This window comes from Strongylocentrotus purpuratus, unplaced genomic scaffold (assembly GCF_000002235.5).
Source record: "Strongylocentrotus purpuratus isolate Spur 01 unplaced genomic scaffold, Spur_5.0 spur5_scaffold_8, whole genome shotgun sequence".
NCBI classification, from domain to species: domain Eukaryota; kingdom Metazoa; phylum Echinodermata; class Echinoidea; order Camarodonta; family Strongylocentrotidae; genus Strongylocentrotus; species Strongylocentrotus purpuratus.
The window spans coordinates 6,358,945-6,372,498 of NW_022145614.1; the positions used below are offsets into that span (position 1 = coordinate 6,358,945).

Sequence of the window (13,554 nt, forward strand, 5' to 3'; positions counted from 1 at the left end):
CTAAAGTATTTCCAAGAGAATAGTAATAGCATGGAAGATACATGTACATTAATGCTTTCTCTTCTGGTCGCAATAGTTCACAAATAATCGGAAGAAATGTGAGTTTTATAGAGACAAATGAAACGTGTAAAACATACTTTTTTTGATAGGAATAATCCTAACGATAATTCTTCGTAATTTTAAGTCATAAATATTTCCAATGAAACTTGAGGAACAATACGTGTATTTTGTGAACGATTGAAATTGTCTCAACTGAACTGAAAGTCTGAAATGTTACTTTACCTTTTTATTTCGAATCATACTTAGGCTAATGGTATTCGATTGATAGGGATACTTGGGTATATTTTATTTATCTTTAAAATATATGAGAGGAAATATCAATAATTGGCATATTTCACTTCAACTCAGGTTATTACACGACAACATTATTTTCACACTTTTATACCAAACCGAATCCATCTCTAACAAAAGAGAAAACGCTATACCATACAATGGTTTCATGTTCTGAAATAGATAAGATTTTCTTTTATTGAAAACAACCAGACACATTATACTGCTTCTTACAATATTTCTCCACAGTTCGAAAGAGCAATTAAAACCACACAATTTCATCTAAGAGTAGGATTTTCATGACAAAAAGAAAAGACGTAGCTATTTTTTGTTTATCTGGTGCAATATGAATTCTCTCAACACTGTTTGAATAAACTTCACAATTTGTCATATCAACCTATATATTCATTGTCAGCAAATCACTAGAAAATAGGCTTTAATCAATTTGGAAAATACAAGGAGATTTCCTTTTCAGAGTCGATACCAAAAACAAACAAAAAACGATTTTGAAATATTTGCACGATAGGACAAAACAACATGATATAGGCAATGTTATAGACTATTCGATAATATCGATTTTTTTTTCGTCTTCAAACTAATTTCCTATTAAAAAAAAAATTATTGGGACTACATTTCAATGAATATTTCTGTTTATCGGGTTACGTATTCTTCTTCATTTCGTCATTTATTCTAGCATGAAGTCAATTTTTTTTAATGTACTTTATGTTTAAAAAAAGAGTACTGAATAGTTTCAAAGTGGCATCAACTTCTGATAAGATTGTACTGTTTATTCCACGGCAAAAAGAGAAGTACTAAAATAGAAAATTAGTTTACGATTTGCGGAACATTACTTTAAAAGGATGTACTTCAAACTGCATTCTAATTGAAGAAAGAGAGAGAAAAAAAGCATGTTTAAGTTGTATAAGATACTTCTATAATTTAAGTTGAATTTTCACACAAGTCCTATATCTTCCTCGTCAAGATTTCTCTGCTGTATTGGGACAAGATATATCGATCTTAATTTGTCAAACAAATTCTTCTTAAATCATGACTCAAAAGAATTCTCAAAGAATCCCGTGTTTTAAAAAACCTGTCGACCTAAATATTACTTTAAGGACGCTTAAATTTTTTGTTTTGTATATCAGTAGTACATGTAGGTCGAAATAAATAAACATGAAAAGGAACAACGATCGTGAACAGATGTACAAGATCAAATTTACAGCAACTCTAACGGAATGATATAGAAAACAATTATCATTTCTGAAATCAACCGAACGCAATTAAAGCTTCAAGTTCAACCAAGATTACAAACAGAGAACAAACAAAACACATCAATGCACAGATAGAGGTCATGAAATATTTACAGGTAAAAGTGGTTTAAATACATCTTCTTTGTCTCTTGCACCATGATATAATTCTTTAGTATCATAAAAACATCATCAATTATTACATTACATGTCCGCTATGAAAGCAGTAAATTCTTCAGCCATTTTCGGTATCGCCTCATAAAGTATTACTCAAATATCAACGCACTTCAAAATAATAGGCATCACTTTTGCTTTGGTTTGATAGAGAAAAATGTTCAAATTAGTCAGTAATTTCTCATCAACGAAATAAAGTTCGTTCGCAACAGATATATTAAAGAGAAAGTATACCATGATCTAAATCAGACATAATAAGTAGCACTACCCTAATCATGCTTTAAGTTGATACAATTTTATTTCTGCGGCGGAAATAATTATGTTTTTCTTCTGGAGGTAGCTTTATTTTTAATTGGTAAAACGGGACTTGTTTACATACGAGATACAGTTTCTAAATATTCACTTGATATCTAGATATTTTAAATGCATTAAAGAAACTATCAACATTTCATACAAGTACTTACTTTGGCAAGATGCATATAATTTGAGAAAGTGAAGAAACGCGAGAGTATTTTCAACAAACGCTGTCCACGCCATGAATGTTTGCAATATTCATGTATTGTTCGTCTATTTCGCAGGTACGGCATTTTGTCGTCCTCGTATGCACATTTTCATTCATAAACAAATTGAAAACCGATGGTACTAACTAGTCCGGCAATAATAACCTGTCTTTCAAAGTTCTCAAACGAACAAAATTAGTAAATCACGGTTATCTCAATTATCAGGATCATAATGCGATTGAAAGTATCATAACTATTTTGTTTCAGGTTTGGAGGCTTCAAAATTAACAAAAAGGAGCGATTGAAATAGCCATCATCGACGATGAAAAGTATTTAGAATCTTTCTTTTCCTATCGACCGTTTTTTTTATGATGTCCTTTGTGCACAAAAAAAATGGGAAAAGAAAAAACAACAGCTATTTTGAGCGACAGTCCCATCTTGCACTCGCGGAGAAGCTCAGGCATCGTCGAGTAGCACGCTCCCGGTAAATCCTCGGTTTTCAGCGAGCGAGCGGCTGGCGTCTCAGTCGCGGGCATCCCATGATATTTTCCACCACGTATACACTAAATCAATAGGAGGCTTGATGTATGGCGTGGGGCTGTTGGTGTGTATGCTGCTGGGCGACTCCAGATAGCATGAAGTTCTTACGGTCCGCCACGGCTGAACAAGCCATACCTGCCGGCGGGCTGTCCCCCATCTCCCCGTGTACCACTCCCCTCATGCCCTGTAGGGAGGCTGGATATACACAAACGGAGAGAAGCAAAAATACACAAAAGTGAGTTGGAATAATAAATAAAGGAGGGAGATTGTTTTATTATAACATTCAGACAATAATAAAACCTGCATTCGCTTGTTATCAAGAGGTGAGCTTTTTGTTTTTATAAGCGTGAGCTCTTCATGTGCTAATGACTTCTTTAGCATATTAAGTGGGAGTGGGAGGGGGTTGGATTTTGGAAGTGGGCAAAATATATTGTGGATGAAATTTCAATTTTTTTTGAATGCCTTTATTATTGGCATTGAATTTCAAATTCCAAAAGAGCATCCTATTACTATACTGGCAATTTAATTTTGTAGGCCTACATCGACCCATGGATTATTGTTCATCCCCGTAAAAATGCTCTGTCCTCCAAACATGATACTGATCAAATGATATGCCAGTTCTCTCGAGTAAATATATGTTAATGGTAAAAACTAAATGGAGTTTCAACATTTCTGGAAGGAACGATAAATCAGTTTGTTTCTTTTACAAGACTATGAAACAACGACTTTACAAATAGTAAGGATATTAAATGTTAAAAATTCCCAAGATAATGCTCAAGAATGAAAGGAAACAAAAACTCTCAACACCAAATATACTTTCGTCCAGGCATATCAGTTTAACAAAAGAATTATCATAAAAATGAACACAGTTTCGTAATTTCATTATCACCATTGACATTACTACCACTATATACCACCACCACCACCATTTTTATCATCACCACCATTGCCATCAATAACAACATCATCAACATTAATATCCAGATCACAATCGGGGACAATCTCAAACATTTTTTAACATGTTCATCCTTTCAAAATAATTAGATTGACTCATAGAGCCATTGTCAAGAAATAAGAAAAAAACTTTAATTCAAGTGCCCTCTTTGTTGGGCCAGACATTATTTCCTCGGGGGGGGGGGGGGGGGGGAGTGGGTTGGTAACAATTGGTATATAGGATACATGGCCGATATACTCTCACCACTCACCTCGTGCGTTTTTATCCTTTTTCTTTAAAACAAATTATTACAGGGAAGCAAGAAGATTCCTCGGGACGTATTATAGCACATTGTGTTGCGTACGGCGGATATTCTTCCCTGGCATATTATGTGTGAGAACGGGACGAAGGAGTGAAGGAAGAGTCTGCATCCCCTTCCCCGCTATTTTCATTTCAATTCTGCCAATATTCGGGCAGTGAGCTAGTGGTATAGTTGTGTATATTCTTATACATATGAATGTATATTTTACTACAATAAAAGACTCGAAAAATATTTCAAAAATGGAAAGTTGATATTCGAGCAAGAGACGCCAGTTCCAGGCAACATTATAATGTCCCTAGTTTTCCATGTGAGGTCTAATAACTCAATGGTGCAACATAAGTGTTAAAAATTTCGATGGGACGAAAATTATGATTAAAGACTTTAAAGTTTACGTCTTCAGAGTTGGCCTATATAATACCCTGACAAATAAAAATAACAGAATTAAGATATTTGAACGACACCACAATATGAAACAATTATAAATTATAAACTGCAAAATTAAAACAATCATGAAAAGTCAGAAACGTTTCCATAACTATTTTCATTCAACACAAAGGACAAATAACAGAATTTCCTTTCCAAAATTAAAATTAAATGTAATTCTATTTTGAGAGAAAACTATTGAAAATGGGAAAATCATTGGGTTCTTGAATGCGGCAAGCTTATCTGTGAAAACCCAAATCTTATACTCATAACAAACAATTTTGTAATACATATTTTAATTTTATAGTACAGAAATGCTTATAAATCATCTAGAAATGATCAGGAACGTCAATTTACAGTAAAAGTTCTTTGAAAAACGATATTCATATTACACAAATATATTTCAAACAAAATATGTACATTAAGCATAATAAAGGTAGAGAAACAATACTATCAAACTACTAACTATAGTGACCAAGTGACTCGGATTAAAAGTGTAAAACACAAAACTTAGAGAATTAGAGGACTGTAAATTATTATTTTTCTGATATTTATGCAAGTAATAGGAGAAGGGAATTGATCAAATATGGAATTTAGCTTTTAAATTCTTGCAAGTCCCATCAAATCTAATAGCCGTTTCGAGCAACTGTCATTTAGGAGGCACTGAGTAACGTCGTATTATGTATTATTTTCATGGACATTTTGAGGTCCTATTTTTTAAAACAGCTTAGGATATTAATGGCATTCAGCTTCACATAGCGTGGTTAAAAGTGACTATAACTTGTTTTGAAAGTGGACCACCTTCACTATTATTATGCCTTTCATTTCTGATGATTCACTGTTGTTTGTAAAGGAAAAAAATGCTAAATAAAACAAAACATAGAGATGACAAATAGCGTGATGGGGGAAGAGAGAGTGAGTGAGTGCGTGTGAGGGAGAGAGGGAGAGGGGGAGGGAGAGGTAGAGGGAGAGAGAGAGAGAGAGAGAGAGAGAGAGAAAAGGAGAAATATGGTAGGAGGAAGAGAGAGAGAGAGGAGTGGGGAAAGGAGTGTAATGAGTGTGTGTGTCAGAGAGAGAGAGAGAGAGAGAGAGAAAGAGAGGGGGTGGATAGAGAGAATAGACATGCGGTAGGGAGAGATGGAAGGAGAGAGAGAGAAGGAGAACGAAGATAGAGAGGGGGATGAAGCCTGGAGAAAGGGATAAGGAGAAAGAGAGATCGAGAGGTAGAGAGACAGAGAGAAAGAGAGAGAGAGAGAGAGCGGGAGAGTGTGGTTATTAAAGAATGACAGGAGAGAAAACACAGGGCTATGGAAGATTGACTTTCGAATGAAAACTGCTCCCATCAAAGCGATAAATCATTGCTTCTACATTTTCATCTCAATCAAACGGCATCTGTGTCAAGTCCACACAATGGGACCAAAACACATTCTTATCACGCAAAAACGGTGACCTGTGGTCGCCGCAACCATATTTTTCATTTCACCAAAACAGATTTTACCCCTCACTTTTTGCATTTAACACGATTAATTTATTCTATAAGACTACAGTACAGCATACATGACTGTAAGTATGAAGGCCTCCGGAAGCTTTGTTTTTTAAGAAGGCCTGATCTACATCCATAATTCAACTTGGAAGACGGTGATAAAGACTGGTGAAAACGATTGGTGAATAATACAATTATTGTAATAATTATCTTTAGATTATTTTTAGATAAAGAGCGCAAAGGAAATGCACTGCAATGAGTCACGAAGAATGAAAAGAGATGTATCCAACACCATTATAAGATCAACATAGAAATATCAGAATAATTTTAAAAAATGAATATAAATGTAGGCTCTATTGAGAATTTATGGCCTTGTTCATCACTTTTTTAAAAATATGCAGACATTATAATGACGTATCAATAAATCCGAACGGGATTTCTACGGGACGTACATAGGGATATTGAAACTACCATTGAGTTCATTTCTCGAAAGTATTTGCGACTGCGTTACCGTCAACTTGTTCATACTTCTCATCGTTTTACATCAGTGATTCCCATAGGCCCAATCATTTTAGCGACACAAACAAAGACACATCAATGATATGGTTATGGATATGTTTTTCAAAAGGGGGAAAAACTTATCTACTTCCGCAAGAGAAACATCGTGACAAACATTTTATTTTTCACGTTTTTAGAGTCACATTACATCCCTTCCACGTTATGGGGACCATGACAACAAGTTTTGGATGTGCTACCAGTACCATCATCATTTATGAGCAAGACAGACAGACACAAGCCGGGGTTTGTGGCCCATTGGCCGTGTGTGTGGTCGGCATCTGTATCACATCCCAAGGAGAAATAAAAATGAAAGATGGGAGATAATGGGGCAGGCTGAAGGGAAACTATGGCAATGAAAATGGGAGAGAGGTAGAGGGAGAGGAGAAGGATGAGGGGGCGGGGGGGGGGGGGGGGGGGAGATGTGAACTAGAAAACAAGGCAACACCGTCTACCCTCATAAGTTATCCGGTATACCAAGTTATCCTGATAAGGCATAGTTGGAACGAAAGGAACGAAATACATTGGCGACGGATGGGAAAGCATGAAAATAATATCCCGAAAAAAAGGAAAAAACAAAAAAGAAGCGACCACCCCACAAAAAAAAATATCATGACACTTTTAGGGCTGAACATATTCATGAGCGCAAAGAGTGAGTGAGAGAGATAGAGAAGGGGGGGGGGGGTAGAGAAACGAAGGGGTCGTCAATAAATGTACTTGCATGCCTGTAACTTTCCAACTCAGGTCATTGTAGAAAAACTGAAAAAACTGAAGTACAGAGAAAGCCCAACACAATATCTGTCAAATTAAAAACATGTTAAATGTTAAAATAATCTTTTACCTAACATGATATATTCCATTTACATGGTTACAACAGCAATAAAACTCCATCTTGGAGACCGCAGATTTGAAAGTGCATGTGTAGAATGACACTCGATTGACAGCGGTTACATAACAACGAATCCACCGCAATAAATGGCCGGGTCGCGTGGATCGCAAGTGGATGAGGATAACGAAACTACAAGCAATAAACAATTCACCTCTAATTTATAAACATAGCAATTAGGTCGAATTAAGTGCAGTTAAAATTAGATTTCGATTTGTCTGGGGTTGTGTGACCTCAGTGAAGGTCACAAGTTGTAAACACAGAGATGGAGAGTGCGGTTTCGCACGTGGAGAACTGATTTCAGTAGCATTTGCAATTGAAAAAAAAAGTCCTATACCTTCTTTATTATTGCAGAATGATATCGACGTCTATTAGTATGAATATGTGTTTGTGTTATGAAAAAGGCTCGTAAACTAAAATGATAGTTGCGACCAAACTTACTGGACTTGACGTACAACAACGCATAGCCCTCCGTAAGTAAAAACGGTTACAGGCGAGAGATGATAATAATGAAATTATCTCACGTTGACCTACTTATATGAGGTTGAAATCTCAATTATATGCCCTTACCCATTGTACTTCTTTTCAGTAATTACATTTCATCACTTTCAAAAAAACACGACAAGATCATCATCAATGTGTACATACTAACAATCATGCAAATTTGACGATGTTCATTCATTTAGTAATCTACGGGTCTAATAAACCACAAACTACACAAGTCCAAGATATTTCGGGACGTTGCAAAAGGTAGTCCGTATTTCAGTCCAGAGCCCAGTCACGGCTAATACAAGACATAACGATATCTACAATATCACACTACATGTAATCACTTCTATGATGGTTCATCATCACCCTTTAGCCCTAGTAATGACACAGTTATTTTTGCTGTTCATAGCGCATACCCGACTCCAGATATTAAAGATAAAGTGCACTTTTGAGCCCCATTTCACAAAACTTGTCATCGGTGACTTTAATGACAGTTTTTGTAATAAGCTAGTGAAATCCTTGCTTCTGATTGGTTATCAGCAGGTTTGTACGTAGTACATAAGAAGTTGTGTGTATCGTGAGATTTCGGAATCGTTACAAAAATGTAGGAAATAGATCAAGCCTTGCTAAAAGTCACATCTACTTAACACAGAAATGCGTAAATGGGACTACACATACACAGGGCAAGGAAGTTTGGTCCTAACATGTCAGCTGTGTATCATCATAATTCGAATATGACAGCGTTCGAAGAGCGGCCATTTTGAGAGGACGTTCTGTTCCTAATAAGGTTATTTTTCCAAACTGACATAAAATGACTGAGAAAGCTCACAAATTATTTGTTTCATCTTTACTAGAAGTCAATTTTATCTTTAAAAACCAGAGGAAAGTCCAGACTTGAGGGAATCTGATCTCCGGAAAGAGGAAGCTATTCTGGATATCGTTTGTGAGTTTTACTCCTTCCGTCAAAAATATCATTTAGAGGTTTTTCACCGATTTCCTGCGAATGAAGTCATCGCAAATCTACTTTTGATATTGTAATATGATCACCTTTTGGGGACTTGGGAGGTTGCCCTGGACTTTTTAAGAAAATGGAACGGTTGTTATTGTCTTGCAATATCGACTTCGACCGTTGAACTTTTAATAGAGAGAGAATATCGGCACGCGATGTTATGAACGCTAAATAATACCATCTTTCAAGCTCTTGGTATCGAAGGCCATGGTACAATTTATTTTTCATTTAATATAATGGGCACGATTTAAAAAAATGACATACATAATAGCAGCAATTCTATGTTATTACACCTCAATCACACTATATTTAATTAATGTAAATCTTTAAAAAATATAGTCCTATATTTGTCATTTTACATAACTGCGTATTTTTCCCCCTTTTTTTTCGAGGGGGGAGGGGGCAAATTATGACCATGAATAAGGAGCGTCTATACATAAATTACCTTATGTAAAACGCTGATAACACACACATTGTTGGCTAGTCTACCTACATGACTGCACTTAATCTGTTTTCTCAACTGGAATGGGTGCCCCTCACACCCAGTATCTGGTTACAGATAAGTGCTGGTTATCATCCGACCGTTTGCAGACACCATACAAGTCATGTCGGCCCTGATGACTCAGAGAATGAACGCTACATTCAGGTTATGACCTATGTTTTCAGGCATAACAAGGTCCACTGGGGGCCCCTGCCCGGGGGCCAGTAATCTGAGCCATAAATGTGTCGGTCAGTTCATATGATGTTATGTAACAGGCCCTGTGAGAAAACAATGTCCAGAATTCTTGCGGCTTGGTGGTCCACTTACCGAACTGACCGACATCTCCCCGTCCTAAGCCTTTACATAATATATAGCCCTTAAAACAATTCTAAATTTGTGGTAAAATGCATAGGGACATTCCAAGTACGTGTCCTTCGTTGCTACAATACGTCTACGGAAGTTCTTCAAAAGAGAAAATATTGGTGATGGATTTGTGTCCTTTCTCACTTTGTCAAAAGTATCTTTTGAAATTTTATTTTATTTTATTTTATTTCATTCAAAAGGGGAAAAAGATATCAATAATCAGCTGAGTCAGTTGATTCCTCGGAATGAAAGATGTAGAGGTGGGGACGGTTGCAACGATGTTCCCTTCCTTGAATTGATGCACCTGTTTGTTAACACGTCGTGCAATTATGTTCAAATTGGGGTGTTGATTTTGTAAAGCACCAGTTACGGAACAGGGCATATCAATCACGAAATAGGCTGGATGAAAGTGCATTGTAATAATTCTAATAAATTAGATGTGTAGGATATTTTGTTTTCTTTTTAAAATAATTCTTTCTTCTCCTTTTCAGTATAGCAGTTTTGGATGAACAATGCTACATTATAAGCAAATGCATGGGACTGATTTTTTTTGTCGTTCTTTCTTGCGTTCGTTCTTCCAATCAGTGGTTTTTGAGAAAACAATGGCGTGCCATATTTAGCTCACTTTTCACCTTCCCACCGCTATCACTAGCCTGACTTGACTTGGCTAATTGCTGACCTGTGCAGTGTATTCCCTTTCACCAGCTATGCATGCCTCCTCCCCCAATGGAATTTCCTCATCAGATCCCTGTAAGGTGACCTTCTCGCCCATCCTACCGTGCAGGCCACAATTATTTCGAGCCCCCCGAATAACACGAGTCGGCTATAATTCCACCTGTTCGTGCAGGGCGATTGAGCTTGATTTCATCACCACGGCGGGTTTTGTTTTTCCGAAATTAAAGAACTTTCGTCATGGGAGAGAATGAGATGAGAGAAAATGAGAGAGAGGACGAGAGAGAGAAAGAAAGAAATAGAGAGAGAAAATGCCCGGCATATCCAGCGCAAGAAAGTAAAATAATTCATTAAATTTTTTTTTTTTTAAGCCTACGTACACCGAACTGCCCATTTTTTTCTGAATTGTTGCCACAAGCAAATGAACAGACTAAAAGTATGACAAATATCATCAGAAGTGAACTGATTCTGAAAAGGAATTTTTTGGCAAGAACAAAACGAAAAACTGGTACATTCCAATTGTCAAAACATTCATTGTTGGAATCATAACAATCTATAAAATCAGGAAAGGTGTTGCTTATAGCAGTTAGTATGATGAAATAAAAGTAATAATAAAGAAAAAAAAGTGTACTTAAAATTTCAATTTACTGATACAGTTGCCGTAGCGTGTTCACATAGAATACATCGGTCATTATTAGCCTATTAAACGTAATTATTATCATAAATGCTTACTTTCGTTATACTTGAACAATTAAACACGAAATGTCAAGGTTTCAGTTCCGATTGCATGTACCACCCTTCCTCTCTCTCTTTCAATATCGTGTAACTTGATCGTAGTGATGTAAATTCAAATTTCGCTGCAATGAGACTCTTATGATCGCACAAGTATTTTCAGTAGAACAACTAATGTCGTTTAAACATAAACTACTTACTCAGGTTCAAGTGCAGTGCCAAGGGTGGGGAGCCATCCCCAAGATTATTCCGAGATTTAAACAAAAATGTTATTAACAAATATTAGTCCAACGTTACGACCCTCGTCACGCTATATTCGAAAAGTGTAAATCAATCGAAAAATATACAGTCATTAGCCCTCGGAATAAATTGTGGAAAGCCTGTTTTCCCTAGCTCTCATTTGCTATCTAGGTCGGGAACACGATATCAAATAACTGAGTCACGTCATGAACAATCATATTTTATACAGATAAGTAATGATAGTGTATTTATCAAGGGACATGAATAAAGCAATCTCCTTGTGACAATATTAAAAAGAAAGTAACTGTGTGTAGAACTTGACCGGAAAGTCGACATTCGCGCAAGAGATAAGCCCCCCCCCCCCCCGACGAAAATTGTGACTGCCTTTCGACCATATTCGAAACAAAACTTATCCTAATGTTTTTCTTTGACTGGCTGGAATAAAATTCGTGACACACCATTTTAAGTTTTATACGCATTTTCTGTGACAGCGATGCTCTAAGTGATGCAGTATCATCCATATTTTTGTCCTATTTCTGCAGATCAAATTAGAAGCACGTTCTAATGATTTTCATGATAGTTAACAAAGCAGATATTGCTTCATCTTATGTCATGCCTTCTTGCTCTTTCCTTCATCTCTCGAAAACGAAAACACGCCATTTTCGTGTTGCTTCGGCCGGCACGACAGCTATCTAGATCACGGGGGCGCGCGCCGCGCTCCAAATCGCATCTCGGCAGACGATTGAAAGTGACGACGGATTTCGCGCCTAAATTACATTGTTGTCAGGAATTAGCGGGTGCACTTTACATGCAATGGCGACACCTTGTACCGTCAGGAGGATGCAGCCTCTATCCATCTTCTATTCCCTCTTTTATTCCCCGAGTGGAATATAACCCTAATGTGCGTTTGTTCGTGGATTTGGTGCTCGGGTTTGGCGCGTTTTCGTTAGGGATTTAATGTAATATTTTGAGGGGGTCTCATAAGAAGCTATACATCTCCCTGTCTTGATGTTCTCTTTTGATAGAGTGGTTTCGGAAACGGAAGATGATATCACCCAAGTAGCTGGTCTGAACTGAAATGAATTATCCCACCCCGGATTCAATTTCATCGACATAAGTCAGCTGCTCCGTCTTTTCTAGCAATCGAGTGAACAGCCTGATTTCTTATGAACACGAGCGATTATTGTCTTCCTTTACGATGGGCATATCACTATGATCGCCATAGAGAGATAATACTAAGTGCTGATATCTCCTTGATAATACAACAGCTTTGGTTAAATAAATTCATTAAGCATACGCTTAATTGACTTCTTAAGTTGTTATGGGCTGCCAAAAAAAGAGTATCACAGAGTTCCACTGTTCCATGGGTCACACAGCATAATTGTAATCAAGGAAAACACACAACGTGCCTCTTTGTGTCGCTGGCAAGTAAGGTGCAAAAGAAACAATTATAAAGACAAAAACAAACAAAAAAGTACACAACACCAAATAAACAATTCGGTGAGTGAAACCATTATCTCTGTAAATTGTCCGACATGAACGTCTTTTCGGTAGAAGGATTATGTAATCATCTGATTTGAACGACATGTTCATGTACTGATGAAACAAAATTAATAATATAAACAAATGAAAACGAAATTTCCAGTTGGCCAATTTATAGACCTGTTTTATAATTCTATCCAGAATATTAACAACATAAAACCAAGTTCAAAGTTCACGCTGCTTATAGAATAATCAAAATATGCTTGAATTCGTTTATCAAAATATGTCCCTTTTAAAGAAGAAAGAAATCATTATTGTTTCGTCTTTGACACGATGAACAAGGCAATTCGCCCTAAATTTGGAGTAATCAGTCAAACTGAGAGAGAGAGAGCAGCAATTTACAAACAATGCAGTGCATATGTTTCCCAACACACTGTAACAGTTTGCAAATTACTGGATAAACAGAAAAAAATTATACACTAAAAAAGAAACGTAAAAGTATAATTCGCAATCTTGCGCACGAAATACGTATACAGCCAAATCTTGAATGCATATTGCAGAATGGATGCTTGAAGATAGACGTTGAAAAAAAAAAATCGATTGAGAGATGATTCTGCGGACTCATCAAGTCCGATTATTTATTTTACATGGGATAACGGTTGTCTGTTGGCGTTGCCTATTTACGGATCATC

General features: G+C 36.6%; 1 long non-coding RNA gene across 1 annotated transcript in view; it reads right to left on the bottom strand.

Annotated features, from left to right (window-relative positions):
- Positions 1-495: 495 nt before the first annotated feature.
- LOC115920270 overlaps positions 496-13,554 on the bottom strand; it is a 28,593-nt gene continuing 15,534 nt past the window's right edge. The window contains exon 2 of the long non-coding RNA XR_004062276.1: positions 496-2,986. This is a non-coding gene — a long non-coding RNA (uncharacterized LOC115920270). The remainder of the gene's footprint in view (positions 2,987-13,554) is intronic.